The sequence below is a fragment of the Plecotus auritus genome (genome assembly GCF_963455305.1).
Source record: "Plecotus auritus genome assembly, chromosome: 1".
Classification (NCBI taxonomy): domain Eukaryota; kingdom Metazoa; phylum Chordata; class Mammalia; order Chiroptera; family Vespertilionidae; genus Plecotus; species Plecotus auritus.
Genome location: NC_137770.1, coordinates 157,196,758 through 157,221,382, shown reverse-complemented (window position 1 = coordinate 157,221,382; position 24,625 = coordinate 157,196,758).

Below are 24,625 nucleotides of genomic sequence, written 5' to 3'. Positions count from 1 at the left end.
ATACAACTAGATACTCAGCTATTGGAATACACAATAGTACTCAACATTTTGAGTTATTCTTTAATCATTTAAGGATGGATTTCCTTTATGCTAAAAAAGGAAATAAAGTAACTTTATACTAAAAAAAGTCACTGAACGCTAAATATCAAGAGACATTTTCTGACATAAGATGTTAAACACTTAAGCAAGAAGTTTATGCTCATGTCATTTCTAAAGGCCAGCCTCCCATTCATTCATAGAAAACACTCTGTCTATATGTTTGTAAATTGCCTATTAAATAAGGAAGGGGGAATCTCCAATGCCAACAAGACTTTATGAAGACAGGTTTAAAAGTTAAAATCAATATTGAATAATATGAAGAGACAATTAGGAGGTGATTCTTAGAATCTGGCATTCACCATCCTTACCTCCCACCTAGAAACTTCTACATATTTTGTAGTATTCACTTATCAAAATAAACCTCTTTTTGAGTCAAAACTACAGGAATGCTCTTTTAGTTTCATCATGTGGATTTCTTAGGGGCATTCATTTGACATCAAAAGCTCATGAACTGCAAAAGTGCTTTGTTCAGGTGGCTCTTGAAATATTACACCTTGAACCACACCCTGAGCTGGGCTTCCCCTGTAAAAGAGTGGTTGGGTATGAGGCCAAGGCCATTAACCTGGTTCCCTCCAAGAAAACTGGGTCTAGACCAGCCGTGGGCAAACTACGGCCCGCAAACCGGATCCGGCCCGTTCAGCTGTTCTATCTGGCCCGCGGAGCCGAAAGAGCGGAGGGTTCTCTTGCTCTCCCCTCCGCTCCTTTACTTTGAATTTATATTAGTTCACACAAACACTCCATCCATGCTTTTGTTCCTGCCCTCCGGTCCAGTTTAAGAACCCATTGTGGCCCTCGAGTCAAAAAGTTTGCCCACCCCTGGTCTAGACCAATTAGGGAAGTAAAATGGAATTTTGTCCATCCCAAGGATGAGAATCATATATGCTGAGATTTAAAACAGCTTATGTGCAAAGATCAAATGGTTCCAAAAGTTTCTTTCCACAACCATTGTTGGGACTTTCTTCCATATTTTGAAAATAGTGATAAATGCTATGTGTAGGGCAAAACTCAACACAGTTTGAAAAGACCAGAAAGGGTCCATATTCTAATAGTTCTCACATATAAATGTGTCATTTTAATGTTATTTCAATTTCTTGGCTTGCTTAATGTTTACCTTGAGATTTTTTAGTTTATTTTTAACTAGAGGTCCAGTGCATGAAATTCGTGCATGGATAGGGTCCCTAGGCTTGGCTGGCTATCAGGGCCAATCAGGGCCTTCCAACTGCTGGCCGGGGCCTTCCTTCGTTCCCCACTGCCCCCTGGTGGTCAGCGCATGTCATAGTGAGCAATTAAACTCCCAGTCTTCCAGTCGAACTCTCCAGGGGACAATTTGCATATTAGGCTTTTATATACATAGATAAGAGGACAAATAACTTCATTGATATGCTTAATAGAAAAAAAATACACCAAGCTGATGATTTCAAATGAGGATGGCTGGTTGAGAGTACAGAGGAGTGAATAGAAAGATAAATCCTAGCTCTGCTGTTTATTAGCTGAATGACTTAGGTAAGTTATTTAACCTCTCTGAGCTTTAATTTCCTCATCTACAAAGCAGAAATAATAAAATACGGTTGTGAGAATTAAAGGAGGTATGATGAATGTAACATGCCTAATAACACCTGACACTCTAAGCAGCTTGTTGGCATTTCTTTTAGCCATTGTATATTCAATGGCAAGCTTTTTGCCTAGTGCATAGTAGGAACTAAAAGAAGTTTAGAAAATGATTAAAGAAATAATACTTTATTTTAAAACTAGAGGCCTAGTGCATGAAATTCGTGCATGGGGGTGTCCCCTCAGCCCAGCCTGCACCCTCTCACAATACGGGACTGCTGGCTCCTAACTGCTTACCTGCCTGCCTGCCTGATCACCCCTAACTGCCCCCCTTGCCAGCCTGATCACCCCTAACTGTCTCTGCCTGCCTGCCTGATTGCCCCTAACTGCCCCCCCCTGCCAGCCTGGTCACCCCACTAAGCCTGCTGTTCAGTCATTTGGTCATCCCTCACTAACCCCCCTGCCAGCCTGGTTGCCCCACGCAACCTGCTGTTCAGTTGTTTGGTCATCCCTCACTAACTCCCCTGCCAACCTTGTTGCCCCATGCAGCCTGCTGTTCCATTGTCCATCTAGTTGTTTTGGTCATGACAGCCCCTGGCTTTTTATATATTAGGATAAGTCTTAACTCTATAGACAGCACTGTTATATGCATAATCTCATGTAACAGAAAGATACTGGAAATCTAGGAAAATGGCCAACACTCAATTCTAAATAAAATTAATACATTTAAAGATATTAGCAGGTTTTATGGAATAAAACTCTTGACTGTAATCCTGAAAATTAGCTAAGTCCATGCCCTTATTAACAGAGATTCTTCAAATTTAATACATTTCTTCAGACCGCTTAACTTAAATAAATAAAAATTATATACAGATAGAGAATTGTAAGACATATTGCCAGATTTACTAACTGGCACTTTAGGGTGCATATAGTCAACTGAAGACCATGTAAGTATAATCTAATTTGTCCACATTGCTCTTTTGGTGCTGAATCTGCAAATTATCTAGATAAGAAAGCACTTCTTTTTCTCATAAGAGATATTATTGGGCCAGAGATATGTGTGTGCAGCCATAATTCCAGAGGGAAACAGCTTGTTTCTCTTCAGTTAGGATAAGTAAATTTGGACATGGGGGTCTAATGTTTGCTCTTTTATATGTATGCATTTTAAAATCAACAGTTACCTGTTCCCAAAAAGCAGCAAAACTATAGGCTTTTTATTTTTTTACGTTATTATTTGCTTCTTTCTCTCCAACATCAGTCTCAAGCAGACATTTTGGGTGTGATTTGCATTTGTACTTTTGGTTTTCATCATACGTTGAACACTAGCTTCTATTACTGCTCATTGGATAGAAGCTGATTGATTTCATTTGTGAACCTGGAATCCACCATTACTTCGTAAATTCTGTATAAGCATTACCCATTGGCAGAAACCTGTGTCAGGGGGCTAATGCAAAGTTGAAAGCTAGAACACACTGATCATTGACTCTTTTTGTGTCTTGGGCCCCATCCCCTACATTTTATGTTTCAGGGTCCTGATCTAAAAAAAAATAGTAATAACAATACCCACTATAAAAGGAAATTATTAAAAATAACTGGATGAATTGACTGCATGGAGCTCAGCAAAGAACAAAGTGCTCTAAAAGTGTTTAATAACAAAGGACTAAAGGGATAAAGAATTTTACTCTAGGGCAGCTAATCCAGCACCTTTCATAAGCATTAAATTTATTTAAGCTAAATAAAAATAGCACATGACAGGTTGTATTTGTGTGGGAAATCACAGAGAAAACAGCAAAGACATTGGAAAATTGCATTTTTTCAGGTAATTAAAGGTCGGACTATTTAGCCAAACCATAATCCATCACAATGAGCAAGGCATTGATTACTGCTCTGGACCACATTCATTTTTAATTCCATTAGTGAAATAAATGACAGCCTTTGAATTTGCCACTTTCTTGATGCACAGTAATAAGAATGGCAAATTACTCGAGAATCCAGAATAGCTGCGAAGATAAGCTTCTTTCTTCCTCTTTGGCATACCAAACTACAAAGTTTTAAGCAACAATAAACATAATAGCAATCTTCTCCAATGTGTTGTAATAACAGCCCTTTGGTGATCTGAGAATGTTCAAAGCCATTCTATTTTCACGGCTCACCCACTGGTGAGCTGCAGTGCTGAAACCCTCTACCCGCGGCTGCCATCCCAAGTCTGTGAGACAGAAGTTGGTTTCCTCCAGGGCCCTGAAGCTAACGGTTCTAATTCAAAAGACACCCAAGTGGGCTGAAAACCGACTGAATTATATTTCTAGGTACATGTGTCGTAATGGCTGTCAAAGAGAAACACTCAAGCAGGTTATCTGGCTTCCCCATCTTCTTCAGGTGTAATGCAGTCATTCATTTTGTTAACTCTTTGTGTTTAAACACAGAGACCACAAACTGAAAAATACACTCGAGTCTATTTTTGCTCTGTTGTTCTGTTTGTGGGAGTAATTGTTTCACACTCAGTGAACCACAAATGAGCTTGTGTTTGTATAAGAACTTTTAAGAGAACAGAGGAGCATTATTCTTAGTTTGTATATGAGGGGATGAGGCCTCTTTATATGTATAGGACAATGTATATATGAATGTATTTGTCAAATTCTTCACAAATAAATTCACTTTAATTCTTGTAGGGTAGTCTAGATGGGGAGATTTCTGGTTGTTGGTAATTACCTCTGTGGCACAAAACCTGTCTTGCAGAGCGATTTAAGCTTATTACCTGCGCCTTCTCCCTACTAAGGTTTTCTCACATGGACTCCTCTTATATTTAAACCTTCTCTACCCTCTGCCATTTCAGATCTGCCAGGCCTCTCATGACATTTTCATATTACCATTTGATTATACAAATACAGCAATGCCTCACTTATCCAAGATCAGATGTTTACTCTTCACACAGGCACCTGGGAGATTGCAAGAACTATCACAGAACACTTTACATTAGAATATTTTAGTTCTTACTCCACATCTGCTCTAATTAATTTTTAAAATGAATATGTGTTTTTAAATGAACACATGGAGAACACTCTAAGAAGCACCCACAACAAGAAGTAACAAATAAAGGAGGGCTCTGCAAATTTTTTCTGTAAAGGGCCACATAGTACATATTTTCAGCTTTTCGGTCCATATGGTCTCTTGCAAATAGTCATGCCCTTTCAAAATTATTTGACAAAGTCCTTGTCTGGATTACCTCATTCCCCAGAGAACTATGGGAAAGAGATGAATATATTACATATTTACAGGCACCAAGCCTTTCTATGTTTTTAGAGAATCTGAGGTAGTGTTGGAAAAACAAGTTGAATTTGTTTATAATCATGTATGCCATTACTAGTCGGCCTGCATTGAGGTTGACCCTACCCTTTTTCAAATGTGGACAGACACTAATTTGCAAGATTAATTTCCTCTTCCCACCTCCCCAACCCAGCACACAAACTCACATAAATGCACACACATACACACACACACCATACACATACTAAAATATCCAATGCATTAGCATGCAAACTTTCAGGGACAGACCAACCTTCATACTTTAGTATAATTGAGATTGTTTTATTTGAGAAGCCCTCTGCAAAGCTCAGAATAAATTTTTTTGTGTCTTTAATTATTATTTTCTTTTTCAACCATACTCTTACAGCAAACAGATAGATTTCTCCTGAGACAATCAACAAGCTTGCGTTGACATGGAGTACAGAGTATCTTACTATAAACAAGCTCTCAAGAAAAAATATTCTATAACTAAATTAAACCTGAGTTATTGGCATAAGGCTTTTTACCAGGCGGTTAACCCAGGCATGTAATATTTTGATAGCATGAGCAGAAACTGATAACAAGTGGTGCTTGGTAAACTGAGATAATGATAAAGGGTAATTACATTTTATGCTTTAGGGCGTAAGTTGATCATTCACAGGAGTCAGAAAGGAATTTCTCCCTCCCAGCAGAACAATATTAAGCAAGAAGCTGAGTTCACTAAGGAGTCGGGAAGTGCTCTAAGATCTTGCCTGAAGCATGGGACAATCTGGTACTACCCCGAGGATGCTCTGGCCCTTTGCATTTTCTGAGCACATAAGCAGATATGTATCTTGTTCCTTGAGCTGGGGAGGAGTGTTCAGCTGTTTCCTTGGTATGGCTGTTCATTGGTCTTTCTCAAAAGTTGGTGAAAGTGGTGATGAAATGTCCTTCATCACTCATACTCTTTGGTTTTCAACCCTGATATTCAGTTATATGAAATATTATTCTCAGAACAAAGGAGAAACTAGATAGCATTTTCCCAGTTATTCTTGGATAGAAAAAGAGAACAAATATTGGGCTTAACACAACAGCTTAACTGCTGGTATCCTGTTTCTTTTTGAATATATATATATATATATATATATATATATATATACACATACATACATACTACCATAAAATAAATGCTAAATAGTTCTGTAGGCCTAAGTCTTATCTTTAATTCTATCCACCTTAACCAAGATTTCCTCTCTAATATCTTTGTAAAGTATTGGAGAATGGTTGATTCATTATGTAATATGGATGCCTTATGAGGAACTGGTAGGTTCTAGGCAGATACAATCATCCAAGGAAGTTTTGTGTTTCACACTATCCCCTCTAACCTATTTTCCTATAACTTATTGAGGCATCAAGTGTTTAGTGCTCAGTAACCATTCCCCACTGGTTGACCGGGGTCTTCTTCTAGAATTCATCTTCCAGTCCAAAGCATTCCCTGCCTATTTTCCTGTGTTGAAACTCACCTGTCTAGTTTCCAGAGATCCTGCTCTATGACAGGGAGCAGTGGATGCTAACAAGATTCCTTCATGCCGAAACCGGTTTGGCTCAGTGGATAGAGCGTCGGCCTGGGGACTGAAGGGTCCCGGGTTCGATTCCGGTCAAGGGCATGTACCTTGGTTATGGGCACATCCCTAGTAGGAGGTGTGCAGGAGGCAGCTGATCGATGTTTCTCTCTCATCGATGTTTCTAGCTCTCTATCCCTCTCCCTTGCTCTCTGTAAAATATCAATAAAATATATTTTTTTAAAAAAAGATTCCTTCAGTAAAGGGAGCTTATATTAACTAATGAAAAGAAAATTCTTATTAGCAGATTACTCAATGCCCAATCTAGTAAACTATATATATATATATATATATATAGTTATATATCCAGAATTCTACTAAGGAATAATTAAATGGTGGGAGATTACAGTAACCTTGGAAGATTAGTAGAAAATATCATTTATTTAATCACATTTATCAAACACCTACTATGTATAAGGGAGTATGCTAGGCACTGTAATACTGAGATGGACAGAATAAGGTTAATGGTCCCACATTTTTTCACTCTAATTAGGATAAATAAGCATACAAACAAACAAACAGTTTGCAGACCATGATGTTTAAACTTTTCCTGAAGACAATGAAGAACCACTGAAGGATTCAGCAGAGGAGTGCTGTGGTCACATGAGTGGGATGGCTGTTTGGCAGGGTGTCTGGGTGGTGGCAGTATGGGGCATTTAACACTGGAGGCAGGCAGACTGTTTCATTTCTGAAATCATCTAGCTAAGAAAAAATGAGGGTCTGACCAAAACTGTGATGAAGAGGAAAGAAAATGTTGGGATGGACAGAGATTGATTTAGGACATGGGTTGATGAACAAATAATTGGATGTGAGTATTGAAAAAAAGAAAGGAGTTAAGATGATGAATAGGTTTGTGGTCGAGGATAGTCTGAGAAAGGATGGTGGAGCCATTGGTGAGAAGAAACACTCAGGAACAGTGGATTCTGAAGAAAGAGGATGAGTTCAATTTTGAATTGGTTGAAATTGTGTGAACTCCTGGTGGAGATAATGGATTAAAAGGTTATAAGGTCTGGAGCTTAAAAGCAAGGTTAGTGTTGGAGAAATAGATTTGGGAGTCAATAATGTGTAAATCCTAGGTGTTGATGAGATGGTCAAAGAAGAGTATAGAAAGAAGAGAGATGAAGGAAATTCCAATGAAGAGGTGTAGCATTGAGGAGAGGGAAGAGTATAGGTGTCAGATTATCCACTACTATGTCTGAAATTTAGTGAGTTCTCGATAAATAATCATCTACAATTCTATCATTCTCTAAAGGCAGAGACTATGTCTTAGTCATCTTTGTATTCCAACATCTAGCACTGTTTCTTGCACATGGTAGATGCCCTATAATGTACTTACCACATGTGTGAGAGGGCCATGGAGGGAACAATGGCCAGAGGGAGGAAAAAGGAGGAAAAGAGTTTCAAGAAGAAGGGGTCATCACATGCCACCAAAAGTTTAAGTAAGATAAGGACTGAAAAGTGTCCACTAGTTCCAGCAATTAGTAGTTCATTGGTGACCACAGGAATAGCAGTTTCCGTGGAGCGGTGGGGGGTGGAAGCCAGATGGTTGTGGGTTGAGGAGTGAATGGCAGGTGAAAATTGGTGGCAGTGAGTGTGTCCACTACTCCTTCGTAAAGCTGGGCTGCGAAGGAAAGAAGAGACACTTGTGGTGAGCAAATGGTTAGTGTCCTGTAAATTACATGGGATATCGGCATTAGAAGAAGCTATCTTAGAGAGGTCACCTGGCCCCTACCATTTATCCATAGCCGGTCTGAGAACACCCTCTTTTGTATCTCATGCCTGAGCAGAGGCTGATTACTCCCTACTAGTTTTTATAGTCTTTAGTTATAGAAACCCCAAATTTCTCTCCATCTCTTGCTTTTACTTCTGCCTTCTGGAGCCACAAGGCACATCAATTGTAATTGTTCAGCTTGAAAGAACCATGAGTGAAAAAGAAAAGTGAAAAGAAAAATAAGATTGTTTTTGAAGATACATGATAGTTTTATTCCATTTCTCTGCCTTGCTTCTTGAAACTATGTAGACTACTTTGATACACACTGTCAATCAAAGAATATGAAATATTCTTTCATAATCTCCAGCAAGTTTGTGATAAACTTGTGAAGTGGAAAACATTTTTAGGTAACATAAAATCAAATCCCCAATTAAATTCTGAGGACCATTAGGAGTCCAGAAGAAAAAACACTATAAAATTGTGCTTATTGGAACAAATTTATTTAAATGAACTATCTATTAAGACAAAAGCAAAATCAGTTCCATAACAAAAATAAAACTAATTTTCTCTCCTCCTCTTAACTTTTCCTCTTTCTTTCTTTCTTTCTTTCTTTTTTTATTTGGGAAGAAAAGCAAATAAGTTTAGGCCCAGGAAAAGTTTTTATTTCATTCCTTACATTTTCAAAAGCATAATGGAGACAGCTAATCTCTGAATCATAGACATTTATTTAACTATTAAAATGTTTAAAACGCTGGTTTATTTGATTTTATTTTACATATCCTTTACCGCTTTATTTTTTAATAGTGGGTAATTTATGGTATTTTCGTAAATCAAAGCTTGAGGAGTTATTTTAAATTCAGGTTCTATTATTTATTCATTGTCCAGGCTCATCTAAGTAAAGATGTTTTGGTCCCTACAACTTTAGAAGCAGAAATTATAAGTCAATGCACTTAGATTTGAAAATACATCATTTTTTTTTTCATGTTGAAATGAAATTAGTTTAGGATGGACTTAAAAGCAAAGTTTTAAAAAGTTGGTCTGGCCCATAGATGGAGAACAGACTGATAGCTGTCAGAGAGGTGGGGGATTGCAGGGATAGGTAAAAAGTCAGGGAGTAAGGAAAAAAAAAGTCACGACCAGCAACTCATAGACATAGACAACAGTATGGTGATTACCAGAGGGGAAGAGGGTGGGGAGAAAAAGAAGAGGGTAAAGAGAGGATAAGTGGTGATGGAAGGAAACTTAACTTGGGGTGGCGAACACACAATATACAGAGGATGTATTATAGAATTGTATGCCTAAAATCTATATGATTTTATTAACCAATGTCATCCCAATAAATTCAATTTTTAAAAAAAGGTCTCTGAAAAAACTTTGGTCTGGTTGTCAACATGATTTATAATGCAGTTGTCTACAGTTTTATAAAATCCAGTCTACATTGCCCTAGAAACAGGAAGATTAACATGTGGTTAAGTTCTAGCCACAACTCTTACAAGGCTCAATTTCCAGCTCTGTTCCATTTTTCTTTTTTTCCCCTTGCACTTTCTTGTTTGTGGCCACAAACTGCACCAGCATTAATGACCTTTTTAATGAGATGTCTTTAACAAACTAAATGAGAAGAAGCAGCCCTTCCAGCTGCAGGAAAGGCATAATTCACACTGGATCCAGTCAGTGTGAAAGCAGGCTGAGTGCTGGGGGCTGTCCATGCACAAGTCTGTCCTCACACAGTTCTGGAGTCAGGCTCAGCTCTGCCCACCCATTTAGCCATGGGCTTCAGAAACCATTCTGCTGTGGTCTGGAAACAGGATTCCTCCTGGATAGCTCACTGCCTTCCTACCTGACCCTTGAACACTTTTCTTCCTGGTTTAAACTGGTCAGACCCTTCTACCTTAACCCTTGAAGAGAAAGACCAAGCCTTATCTCTTCTCAGTTGGGAAAATAGCATTCATTTAATCTGGCCACATTTATTGAGAAGTCTTGCAGAAGTAAGGGGTAGGAACGAGACAGAGATGAATTTATTCATTCCCTTGACAAATATTGAGTATCATTTATGTGTCAGGGATGTGGTTGGTATTGTGGGTACCAGGGTGAGAAAAACTACAGAAACTGGTCACAGCTGAGCATAGAAAACAAAATTGTTCATAACCATTAATAAGAGGCCAATAACTATGTTGAAAAAGTGATAGAGCAAGGTGCTATTGAAGTGGGAGGTGGTGTGCTTGGCTAGGGGAGCTGAGGGTAGGGAGTGAGAGAAACTTCTGAAGGAGTTGATGTTTGAGAAAGTCCTTGAAGAATGTATAGAGCTATCAGAAAAACGGAGGCCTGGTTTTCCAGATTTTCTGAGAAAACAGAAAGTGTGACTTCAAACATAAGTTATGAGGAGGGGAGGTGTCCAGCTGAATGTGATAAAGTTAACATCTAAGGATTTGGATTAGCAATTGATATCTGAAAAGAGGTGCTCAGATGTCATTCTTTTGTGTTAACCAACAACACTTCAAGAAAATTCTTTATTTTTAAAACCTAATTTTCAATCTCTTCTCATTTAATTTTCAACAAGGATAGAAAATAGGCAACCATCTCTAACCACCTAATAAACTTTGTGTTATTTGAAAGTTGCCTAATATCATTATCTACTTAGAAAGAAAATTATAGAATATAGAGAATGCTAAATAACAAGTTTGTCTATTTTTAAAAATAATAATAATTATATAAATTTAAGGGGTAAAACTGTTGTGATATATATATAGAGAGATAGTGAAATGATTACTATAGTCAAACTAATTAACATATCTCCTCACAATCACCATGTTTCTTTTTCTGTGTATGTGATGACAACACCTAAAATCTATTCTCTTAGTCAATTTCCAGTATTTAATACAGTATTGATAACTATAATAATCATGCTGTACATTAGATCTCTAGACTTATTCATCCTGCATAATTTTAACATAGTAACCTTTGACCAACATCTCCCCAATCCCTTCCCACCTGCCCTAGTAACCACTGGTAGTAAAATCAAAGAGCATAGTATCGTCAGACCCTGACAAAAATACAAAGTGAGCTGAAGTCTGTACCTCAAGACCTATCATAAGGCAAGTACTAGGAAATTTAAAACAAAAATAACTCTAAGTGGACATTCAGTATTTATTTCTATAGCAAATGAATGCTTTATTGCAATGATAGGATTTCTGATTTTGAGGACCTCAGAATTCCTTCTACATTGTTCTTTATAATTTGTCTTCTAGCTCAAACATAAACCACTGCTACCAGAGGCAATATACTGCATATTAACGATTACGGGCATATTAAAAAGAAGACCCTCTGTGGTTGATGACATGTAGCACTGGATTTGGTTTTCAAAGCAGGCTGTGAGATCTTATGCTTGGAAATCTTTAAGACAGGATCGATGGTTATCTGGGTAAGTGTGGTCCGCCTGGGGCAAGGCGTTCAGGGAGGTGACCCCTGCAGCTGCTTATTACACTCTGTTCCCAGGAGCCTTTCTTAGTCACAAAAGCTTCTGCTTGATTACTAAACCAAGTCCATTCTCCTGAGAACACTTTTCAACAATAGTTCAGAGACAAACTTTTGGCATGAGTCAAAATTCACGTTAGTGGTGACTTCACTTCCTTAGCAATTATCAGCTTGTGTCCTGTAAAGGAGGTGAGGGGAGGGGCAGAGAAAAACTTTTATTCTGCTTCTCTCCTCTGATGGATCTGGAGCCACCAAGGAAATCAGCAAGTCATTACAGCACAGGGTTTGGAGCCCGTCCAAGGGCTTCATTCTCATCTCCACCACTTACACAGAATAGTGACCAATCTCCCCAAAGCTGTTGTTTCCTCATCTGTAAAGTAGGTATGAAAATAGTTGACCCACCTACCAAAAAGGTTTGGAGGATTCCTTGACATAATAGGGTGGGGCCTAATCCAATCTGACTGGTGTTCTTATAAGAAGAGAACATTTGGGCACACCAAGAGACACCAAGGGTACCTGGGCAGAGAGGAAGAACCATGCAAGAACACAGAGAAAAGGCGCCTTTTTATAAGCCAAGGGGCAAGGTCTCAAAAGAAACCAAACCTACTGACAACGTGATCTTGGACTCCCAGTCCAGAACTGTGAGAGAGTACACTTCTGTTGTTTAAGCCACCAGCCTGTGGTATTTTGCTATAATAGCCCCAACAAAATGCCTCATGTTGGAACCCAGCCTCATCTGTTCATACGTTGGCTGCTTTGACACCACAATGGCAGAGTTGAGTATTTGCAACAGAATATGCCTAGCTACCAAATAAACTACTTACTATCTGTTTCTGTGCAGAGAAAGTTTGCAGACCACTACTCTAAAGCACCCAAAAGCTATTCTAAATAGAATTTGTAGGAAGGTAGTATAAGCTTATTTCATTTTTATGCTTTTGATTCCCAAGTTAGATGCTGATCTTTTGGAGGACAAGGATCACATATTCTATAGGAAGGGGAGAAATACTGTTCATGAGACATGGAAACAATCAAGTGTCCACTGATGGATGAATAGATAAAGAAAATATGATACACAATAATCAAGACATGGAAACAACTTAAGTGTCTTTCAACCAATGATTGGATAAAGAAGATGTGGTATATACAATGGAATACTACTCAGCCATAAAAAGGTGAGATATTGCCATTTGTGGCAACATGTATGGGTCTTGAGAGTATCATGCAAAGTGAAATAACTCAGACATAAACGGACAAGAACCATATAAATTCACACATATGTGGGATATAAAGCAAAGGCAATAAACAAACAAAACAAACAAACTCATAGACACTGATAACAGTATGGTAGTTATCAAAGGGGAATGTGGGGGGGGGAGACATTAAAGAAGGTAAAGTGGGTCATGTATATAGTGATCAAAGGAAACTAGACTTTTGGTGGTGAGTACACAATAGAATATACAGATGTTGTATTATATAGTTGTATATCTGAAACTTACATACTGTTATTAGCCAATGTTACCCCAATAAATTTAAACAAAAAAAGAAAAAATATGTGATATACATAATGGAATAAATATTATTCAGTCTTTAAAAAAGGAGAAAATCCTGCCATTTGCAATCACTTGGATGGACCTTGAGGGCATTATGCTAAGTGAAATAAGTCAGACAAAGAAAGACAAATACTGTATGATCTTTTACATGTGAAATCTAAAAATAAACCAAAATCACAGAACCAGTAAGTGGGATGGTGGTTGCCCTAGATGTGGGAGGTGAGGGTAGGGGAAATAGGTAAAGGTGGTCAAAGGGTACACATTCCCCTTATAAGATGAACAGGTTCTGGGGATCTAATGTACAGCATGGTGACTATAGTTAACAATGCTGTACTGTGTTGTATATTGTAGTGTATATCTTAAGTTGCTAAGAGAAAGATCTTAAAAGTTCTCATCACAAGAAAAAAATTGTAACTATGTGAGGTGATGAATGTGCAAACTAACCTTATTGTGGTAATCATTTTGCAATATATAAAAATATAAAATCACTACAATGTTCACTTTAACTTACACAATGTTATATCTCAAGAAAGCTGGGAAAAAAATCCCACATAGAATGTCAACCACTATAGCTTCCCATTTGTCTCTATGTTTTTTCTTATTGCTTTTATTTTCAGTTAATAATTTTTTACCATCCCCAAATATATACTAGTATATAAGAAGAGAAAAAATATATATATACTGTTTACTAAGTACCTGCTATATACCATAAATTGTGTTATGCACTTTGCTTTGAATTAGTCACCACAATAACTCTGTGAGGTGGGTACATCTCCTACCCACATTTTACAGATTAAGAAAATGAAGCTGTGTGCGATGAAGTGACTTGTCCAGTCATAGAGCTTGTAAAGGTCAAAGCTGAGAAGCTGACCAGGTTCATCTTTAAAGCCCTGGTCTTTTCCCCATGCTGTGCCACCTGCAATTCAGATGATTATTATTTTGTTGTATTTGAGTCTCTTGATTTTTAGTACATTGCTACTAATAGATACTCAGAGAATGTTTCTTGAACAAATCCTGGTTTGGTGCCCTTCCAAATATGGCAACCCTTCTGTCAACAAACCTATAGTAAACATCAACTATAGGACAGGCTCTGTTCTAGATTCTGGGGACACAGTGATTAAGACACTACGTTCCCTGCTCCTGTGGCATTTCTCAATTTAGAATTGGTTCTCTTGTTTCCAGTGGCTTTACATTGACTGCCTACCTCTTAGCCTGGCCTGATCCTTTGCTGTTGGGTGACAAAGTCTCAGTTGAATGAATGCAGCCGCTCTGGTCTCAAGAGCAGCACCTGGAAGACTGATCTGTGTGAGAAGTTCCTTTCCATCATATGAAAAATGCTTCCAAATCCACTTGCCCTTCATCATGCCCTCCTCACGACTGTAAATAGGATAGCTTTGTTCCCTACACTTCCCTGTCCTGCGCACACACCATATGTATATTTGAATAAGGGAGGAAATCCGCAAGCTATGAAACCGAGTCTAGGGTGGAAAATGTGATCTCAACAGTCCTTGCGGGGAAACACACACACACACACACACACACACACACACACACACACACACACACGCAGAAACCAAACTAAACCTGGCTTTCCAAAGCAATGATTTCCTTGTTCAAGGTAAAAAAGAGAAAGTTTTGTATTTTCTAGAACTTCTCGGTATTTTCTCAGAAATCCAATTAGACATTGTGGCCCAGCTCAACACTGAAGCTTAGTCTGGGACAGAGTGGCCAATCCCAGCATCGTGGGGTTTGCAGCCATCGGCACCAGAGTGGTACACTCAGCTGTGAGACTTGTCGCTGGGACTTATCTGACCTTTAGCTGGTAAGCCGGAATTGCTCACCACCTCTCTTCCCCAGACTAATAGCACTTTTCAGCACAGCTTAGGTTATCACTAGACATGCCTGAAATCTATTTCTAAGGTAAAATGGAAGTCTAATTGGGAAAAAAATCAATTTTTAATGAAACAAAGTCTCCAAAAACTTGATGGCAGATGTTATTATGCCATTCCCCATTCACTGGTTAACACTTGGGCTAAGCTGCCTCACTGAAGTGAAATGTGTATGGCTTTGCTATACTTCCAGGCTCTCTGGACATATTTGTGTAGGGAATTCTGGAGTTAGTGCCAAAATCTCTTTGCCATGTAATGGCTATTTCTTTTGGTTTCTATTATTTCCTGTAAAATGAAGGCATTAAACTAAATAATAGTTACATTCTCTTGTATTAACCAAAAGGTAAAGGAAGCCCTTATAAGTTTGTGTCTAAAGGTACTTCAGGGCAGATAATTGACTGTAGTAGGAAATTGAATTCTGTCTCACACTAAATATATTTTCAATAAGGAAGGCTTTCTGACTTCTGTCATGGAATTAGTAAGTCCTGTGAGGGTGTCTTTAGCCAGCAGAAAGTAGACATTTAGCAGAGGCCTAAAGACAAGGCTGTGGGTAGAGAGATAGAAACCCAGGCTCAGATTCCCGACAGAACTATAGTGTTGGGCTGGAGTTGAACACTATACCAGTCAAATTCACTTTCCTAGAGGGACCATTGAGAGCTTAGTCTCCATCACTTTAAAAAAGATGAACCCTCATGGTCCCAGGAGTTCCTAGAACTGGCTGATTCTCTAGAAAGGCTCTGGAGGCCAGCATGGTTCTTGGCATTGAGGTGGAGAGAGTGGTTTAGAAGAACAAACAAGAAAGTGCACTCAGCAACTTCCAAGCAAAAGTCGCACCAGGTATCTTCAAAGTTCCAGCCCCATGACTAAACTTCAAATGGTTTGTACTTTTTCTCTCTCGAAGCACATTCTTATGAAAAGCTATTCTGTCGGAGCCACCAGTGGTCACAGCACCCATGAGTAGACTGTTAGAAAACATACCAATTTTGATCTTGTGACTAGCATAGCAAAGGCCAGAAAAAGGTTGCTTTTCTAAAATAAGCACTATACCATAGTTCAAAATAGCCTCAAAAGATTTCGAAGGTGCAGTGAGGTTTTCATTTAGGCTCTGGCTCCCATTAAAAACAAAACAAAGGAAAACAACCAGGAGTTTTGGGAAAGATCCCTGAAAACAATTTACTGAGTAAATAAATAGTAGACAGCTTAGCCCAGTGGTCGGCAAACTCATTAGTCAACAGAGCCGCAGTTTGCCGACCACTGGCTTAGCCCTAGCTGGTTTTGCTCAGTGGATAGAGCGTCAGCCCAAGGACTGAAGGGTCCAGAATTTGATTCTGGTCAAGGATACCTACCTTGGTTGCAGGCTTGATCACTGGCCTGGGTCAGGGTGTGTGCAGAGGCAATCAATCAATGGGTCTCTCTCACATTGATGTTTCTCTCTCTCTCTGTCTCTCCCACTCCTTCCACTCTCCCTAAAAATTAATGGAAAAAAATATCCTCAGGTAATGATTAACAATAACAAAAAATAGTAGACAGTTAAAATTCTCTGTGGGGATCATTGAGAAAGTGAGTCAAAGGAATGAGAGATGGAAGAGGTTTGTTTCATAAGATGGAATAGGTTTGTTTCATCGCCCTCCAGGCGATGCTTTCCTTGGGTTCTTTGCTTCTGGATTAAAAGGTCAAAATGATGATACTACTACTACTAAATTATACATTCCCAGGGACTTATTTTAAGCCCCTTACTAGCTTTGTGAAGAGTGGATACATGCAGCACTCATGTGTAATGTGGCTCCTGTTGTAACTAAAACCTCCTCTGAGCCACCTATATCCAATGTGGAGACCCAAGAGCACAGATGATGACACCTGAGCAAGGAGAGGGGCCTAGTCCCATGATTTGTTTTGAAGGCAACTTCTCTAACTTTGGCCCAAGAGGAAGTCTACAGAGAAGTTAAATTCTTTTTGTAAAAGAACAAGGTCACGTTGCATTTAAAAAATTACATAGATGAATGGAATACATGATAATTAGGTGTAATATTATATGTTAAAACATTATATTGCTGCTTTCCTTTTAACTCCTTACTTTACAGAGTATCTTTCTCAACATTCTTCTGAGTGGTTTCCTTGGAGAGCAGGGAAGGATAAAGTATGATATTTTAAAAATATATTTTTATTGATTTCAAAGAGGAAGGGAGAGGGAAAGACAGATAGAAACATCAATGATGAGGGAGAATGATTGATAGGCTGGCTCCTGCATGTCCCCTACTGGGGATTAAGCCTACAACCCGGGCATGTGCCCTGACAAGGAATGGAACAGTGACCTCCTGGTTCATAGGTTGATGCTCAGCCACTGAGCCATGCCAGCTGAGCAAAGCATGAAGTTTTTTTTTGTTTTGTTTTGTTTTGTGTGTGTTTTATTAAAAATATATTTTATTGATTTTTTACAGAGAGGAAGGGAGAGGAAGAAACATTGATGAGAGAGAAACATCAATCAGCTGCCTCCCACACCCCCACACCCCCACTGAGGATGTGCCCACAACTAAGGTACATGCCCTTGACTGGAATCCAACCCGGGACCCTTGAGTCCGCAGGCCAACGCTCTATCCACTGAGCCAAACTGGTTAGGGCAGCATGAAGTTTTGCTACATCCGGTCCTCCAATCTTTGGACCAAAGGCACAACCATCATTTCTAGTAACCAAATTGGGTTTAAGAGTTGGATAAAGTCTTTTCCATGTGATCCCTAATCTGTGACATGATGCTATCTCAGAAGGGTACTTTACAGGAAACTTAGCACCCAGGCCCATTTCCAATGGCAAATAAAGCAAAAGGAAGGTTTTACTGGCAAACCATATACAGGGTGGGGCAAAGGAGGTTTACAGTTGTTCATATGGAAAATAATATAATAATTAATAAATAATAAGACAAGAATAAACTCTTGTATTTCACAAACTCACAAATGTAAACCTACCTTTGCCCCACCCTGTATATTGGCAAGAGAAAAGCTGGCTGTAAATAAGTGCCTCCAAATAGAAAGGTCATAAGTTATTTATTTTAAATGAGTAAATGTAACCAAAGCAAAATAAAAGCATTTGGATAATTCACTTTCCTGATGTTATGATAAATAAGGGATGTTGAACCATGCATATAGTCACAGGATTTTTGTTTTTATTTATTTTACAGTCTGTCTTATGACACTCTCCCCTATACCCCAATAATACCAGGAGGACATAAAAGCAACCCTTTTACGCTCGCATTATGGTGGCTTTGTTTTTCTAGGGTGCTTGGACTTCTGTGTATTTGCAAGGCTTGTTTTTCAATAGAGCAGCCAGGGTTTCCAAAGTAAAGAAATTTCCATTCCCATCCCAGTAAAGGCTGAAATGGTTGGACCATTTGCTGTAAAACAGGGGGAAACATGGTTATTGCACAAGTGGCATTTCTAGCCCATCAAAACAGAAAGATTGCAGCCTCTGGCAATGACTTGGATTCTGGACACTCAGGACATCTCGGTGTCATTTAATTATCGCAAGGCCCAAGTCACTTCTCCTGCTACTTTCTGAGCCTCCCCACATGGGGACTTCCTCCAGGTCTTGGCTAACGCACAGGAATCTGATGTTTAGAAAGTCACTTTCCTGTCCTTATAAACAATTCCACCATAATAACCTGGCTTCTGGCACCAGAGGTTCATTTAAATTTTGCTCAGCTTGGTTTACAATTAAGATTTAATTAGTAAACTCATTACAAAGACAGGAAATCTCCGACTTTCCCCTAATTCTCTTTTAGGCCTTAGCAAGGACCCAGCCTGTCCCTTTGGCTTTAGACATGGCAGAGAGTTTTCTCTAAACATTGTTATTTATGTTAACTTTAATTGCAAGATAAAATATTGTTCTTTGCTTTTGAAAATAGATGGAAGTTACCGAGTCACTTAGAGTTTAGGGTTTCAAGTTCTGTATTTAGAAAATATATCCTGTGCATATTTTTAAACTTTCTAGACACCGAAAGTCTGTTTAGATCCCCTCCGCCCCCCCCCCCACCCCGCCCTGCAACTTTTCTCAAACAGTAGAAATAGGATCTGAGGTGGGGATGTGGGGGAGAGAGTGCCAATTGGGACACGGAGAGTAAGACTGCAGCATAATCACCACACGGGGACACTCAAAATCCTTCCCCGCACTGCGCTGCTACTCATAGGACACAAAAGAAGGGTGACAGAGCCCTGTGAACCATGGTGAAATATTCACATTTCGCTAAGAAAGAATAGCGGAAAGCATTTGCCAGAAACCTAAGAGTGAGGGGTAAAATAAATGGATACTCCACCGAGACAGAGCTTTGCAATGTTAGAAGCCCAGGACTAAAACATTTTAGCTGGTAATATTTTTATTGGACAAAAGTTAGATAAATTCATCCTGAGAAAATGATGTTCCTGAGGGAAAATGATGGAAACTTTTGGATCAGAGCTCAAGTGTTATTGCTATACTTGCTGCAATAAGACTCACATTAAAACATTTACTCTGACCACACGATGATGATTCCAGGACATTTAAAAGAGAAATTTCCTTTCTCTTTCAGTTCCTCCTATTGCATTTCAGCTTGCTTCCTGCAAAAGCTGAGGCTTTTCATGTGATCTTTAATCCTTGGGGAAAGTCTTATATGGTTAGATGAATGACTCCTTCTGGAAACCTAATCTTTTAAATGTGCTCATTAGAATTATCTATAAGTTATCTTTGATTGTAGACATACCTGAAGTGATAAACTAAAGATTTTTTAAAAAATCAACTAAGCCCTAGCCAATTTTGCTTAGAGCATTGGCCCACAGACTGAAGGCTCCCAGGTTTGATTCTAGTCAAGGACAGGTACCTTGGTTGCAGGCTTGAGCCCCGGCCCTGGTTGGGGTGCGTGCAGGAGGAAACCAATCGATATATCTCTCTCACATCTATGTCCCCCCCCCACTCTGCTCCTCCTCCCTTACACTGTCTCTAAAAATCAATGGGAAAAAATTCCTTTGGGTAAGGATTAACAAAATAAAATAAAATAAACTATTGTGATGGAGCTTTATTCTCTAGTGATTTCTTTGATCATACTATTTTTTCTTTTTCTTTTTGGTTCTCACAAAATAAAAAAAAATATGGATCAGAAAAGTTAAGTAATTTTACCAAGGTCACACAGCAAACTTATAGGCAAAACAGAAATAAAGTTGTTTTAATTATTTGCAGAGCTCTGGGCAAACTCAAAGGAAAAATTATTAGTAGCTGTAAAAATCAAGACCCACGATACTTAATGGGTGTTTCTGTTGGGCAGTCTCTGACAGCTTTTATGAGGCTTTGGAATGTGTCTATAGATAGCACCATGACCCTCTGGGAAGGAGCAAACCAAACCCTTCCTCTGGGAAGTCTTATCCAGTTTGCTTCTGGACATTTTCAGTCAAAAGAGAAAAAGCAACCTTTACTTTCAAAATGGCTCAGAAGAGTTTGGAGAACACAGGCCTTCAAAGGGTATTGGTTGAATTAAAGAGCAGTGTGTAACGTCATCAGATAGCATCACTGTGGAGTTTCAAGTCCTCTGGAAGTAAAAATAAGTGTTTCCTTTCCCTGTCTTGTCTGCTCTCAGTTTGGAAGACACTGCAATCAGTGTGGAGACATAAAACATAGACAAACACAGCACCATTTCAGTCCTCACCTTTGAGATGCCAGCTGGATAAAAAGGGGGGCAGTGAAAAGGAAGAGGGAATTAGGATTTCTAAAATAACTATTGAAAACAATAAAGAAGACATAAATACTGAAGGCACAAAGGAATGTCAAACTCCCAGGAAACTTCAGCACTGAGAGGGGTGTAACTGGTCTCCAGAGGTCACTGTTTTCAATTGAGGTTTCATTTAATGGGAATACAACCATTAGAAACCACAACAGATGTCCCTCTGAGTTGTGTAAACAGCAGTAGAAGTAAACAGAGACAGATCTAAGCCAGGGGTCTCTTGATTCCTCTGGATAAGGAATTCTGCTTGGGAAGTAATATTTTAAAAAATATTTTTTAAGGGGGCCTTAGCAGATATCAGAGGCATAAGAACCAAATGCAACACGCGAACATTGACTGTATCCTGTTCAGAAGATAACATCTATAAAAAATTCTTGGGGTAATTGAGGACATTTAAATATAGGTTAGAGTTTAATATATTATATTATAGAATGATTATAAATCTTCTTAGATGTGGTTAAGGAGTTTATCCTTATTGTTAAATAATGCCTCCTAAAGTTAGGTTGAAGTGCAATGTCTGAAACTTAGAAAAATGTGTGTGTGTGTGTGTGTGTGTGTGTGTGCGCGTGCGTGCGTGTACACATATTTCAGCAGAGCACAGTCAAAAGAATAATGGAATCACTAGTCTTCTCAATACAGAGTTGATTAACTCCCTGACTATTTGACATCACTAATAGATTAAATAAGAATAGCAAACACTTATCCAGGCCCTTTTCCAAGTGCTTTGTGTATACAGCATATATCTTCACATACGCCTCATGAGAGCATGAAGGGGACAAGGAAAATAAATAGGTAATAAAATCAATAACCTACAGTTCCAGTGAGGTTCAAAGGTTGTTGGCGTTGAGGTATTAGAGGGAGTGATTTGGAAAGAGAGAGAATGGTGGTTGAACAATGGAATATTTTAAATAAAAATAATTCTGAAGGGATTTCAGTTATTGGTTCTGATATGGTTAAAAGTGTGTCTAGCTGATCAAAGGAACTGAGAGTGAAAAGATCATCTATGTGGATATTGAAACTACTAAGAATTATAACAGGAGTTTGTTATGAAGGAACTAGAGGCCCGGTGCATGAAATCTGTGTGCCTGTACGGTCCTTAGGCCTGGCTTGTGATCAGGGCCATCTTCCCCTGCTGCCCATAGCTGGCCGCTCCCCCCACCACCACCCACCCCTGGCTCCCCATTCGCCATCAGGTGATCGGAGCCTGCCAGCCAGGAAAAGGGACCAAGAGGTGGTCAGTGCACCTCATAGTGACTGGTCAAGTGGTCATTCTGGTCGCTCCACTGTTAGGGTCAATTTGAATATTACCCTTTTATTATATAGGATTGAGGTGAGTGAGTGGAGTGGGGTGCATGGTTGATTAGTTGACTGCAACAAAGCGGGGCAATTAGTGGTAGAGTTCAAGGACATAGTATTCAAAGCTGTGATTTTTAGACAGGTGAGAAGGAGGCTGACCTAGAAGCAACATTTGAAGAAAGAAACAGAAGGAAGTGTACCCCACCTCCAAGCCCAGAGGTATAAGTGAATAGGTTGCAACTTCAGCAGAGCATCAGAGGAAATCCAGGTTTCTATCAGAGCAAGAGTCAAAGGAAAGGTTCTGATAAGAGCTTGACAATATAAAGGAGTTTGCAGATGGTTGAGTGAAAGGGTTTCAAAAGGGTTTAGAGAAGGGTATGTGTAAACTGAATAGGAATTAGAGTCTGGAAATAAAGGATGACCTGGGAGTTCTGAGCTTCCAACATGACCTGGGGTCAAGAGCATGGTAGGATTAGTCTTGATGGCCCCAAGTCAGATAGTGGGAGAGAGTTTGTGAATGTTGAGGGTGCTGTGGTTTCCACTGAACTGCCTCTGACTCCTGTAGACTAAGAGTCCTGAAGAGAGTGGTCTTCCTGCTGGCCCAGGAGAATTCTCCTGACTCCTGCCAACAGTACACTGTATGGGGAGTCTCTTATTCTAAGCTTTTATACAAACACTTGTTCTTTCATCCTATATGCATCTATGGGTTTGCCATAGATCAGTCATTCCTTCAACCAACTTTGAGCCTGCATCGTTTTCCAAGGTCCACCTGGGTGCTGGTGAGCTCATCCCTGTCCAGTGCCCACCACCAGCTTCTCAAATGCCCAGAGCAGGGTTTTCCACCTTTTCACTAGAAGAGCTCTTGGGATGATATCTAACCCAGCTCCAATTTTTGAAATAATTTTATCTGTCAATTAAATAAGCAACATCTTTTGCCTTATTGAAATCCAATGCTGAGCTATCTGACTTGACATACTGGGTCAGGGGTAGAACATGGAGAATCACCTTCCTCTCTTCCATCTTCAATGGTGTTACCTCTCAAGCTTGGTCCTAGAGAGCCAAGTTCCCAGAGATAAGAGGATCTCTAAGTGGCTGAACTCTCATGTAAGCTTTTAAAATTCATTTGCAAGAAGTGATAATTTATTTCCTCATTTTTATTATTCAAAGCAAATAAAAATTGAATGTGCAATAATGAGAGCCAAAAGCAAATGACAAGAAGGAATAGTAAACTAATTTGTTTAATACTGTGGTGAGTAGCTTGAGTTACCTCATTTTTCTTCTTCAAAAGCAGCACTATTCCTAAGAGGCTCTTTGAATGATTAAAAAGTCATCACATTTTCACTAAGATTTTTTGGATTCAAGGACCCCAGTTGTATAATCAGAACAAGTAATAAAAGCTCTCAATAGGAAAAAAACCTCCAGTTCTGTTGCCAATCTCTTTCAGATCATCACCCAGATCACTCATTTGTGCTTCCAGGGACCCACCATGTACTTAAATATTTAATAAGTCTAGTTATAGTCCCAAAGATGATCCTTAGCAAGTATGGATGCCTTTGGAAAAGCAATCCAAGGAAGGTGTTCCGACTTGGATTGGGTAGTGTGGTGGGTAATAGTGTCATATCAGAATATTCCATTTGGAGACATTTTGGAAAAGCATTTACTCTTTTTTCCCCCCATTCTTTTTTTAAAACATATATTTTTTAATTGATTTCAGAGAGGAAGGAAGAGAGAGATCTAAACCTCAATGATGAGAGAGAATCACTGATCAGCTGCCTCTTGCACACCCCTTACTGGAGATCGAGCCTGCAATCCAGGTGTGGGTGCTGACAAGGAATCAAACCATGACCTCCTGGTTTATGGGTCAAAATTCAACCACTGAGCCACACTGGATGGGCTGGAAAAGCACTTACTTTTAATGTGCAATCCCTTATTGAAAAAAGCAGAAAAAGTACTGTCTTCATAGTACAAGGAACACAGAATAAATCTTTATGAAATTGGCTTGGCTGTGAGCACTTGAAGAAGCAATTCTCTACCTTGAGGACATAATTTCAACAGAGTGGAAAAGTATTGGCATTTCAGTAGAGGAAAGGTATGAGGGTTTTTTCTTTATAGAAAGAGGGCAGAAGTTAAAAATTAAAACAAAAGAAAACAAAAACTGAGCAAAATAGATCCAAGACATAACAAAGTTTCCCAATAGAATATTTAAAAATCTGTTTTTTTCAAAAAGAGTAGTCTGTCTTGCTTCCTGGCAAGATGAAGTAGGAGCAGGCCAGTTTGTACTATCCAGAAATGGCAATATCAAAGTCTGAACATTTCCTAAGAGTAGAATAAGTCATGACAACAACATACTTTGTCAATTCATCAGCAACTTTGAAGCCACTGAATTCTTTTGAGAGCATAAGATTTACTTCATGGGCTAGTTGCAAAAAATGTTTTTCAAA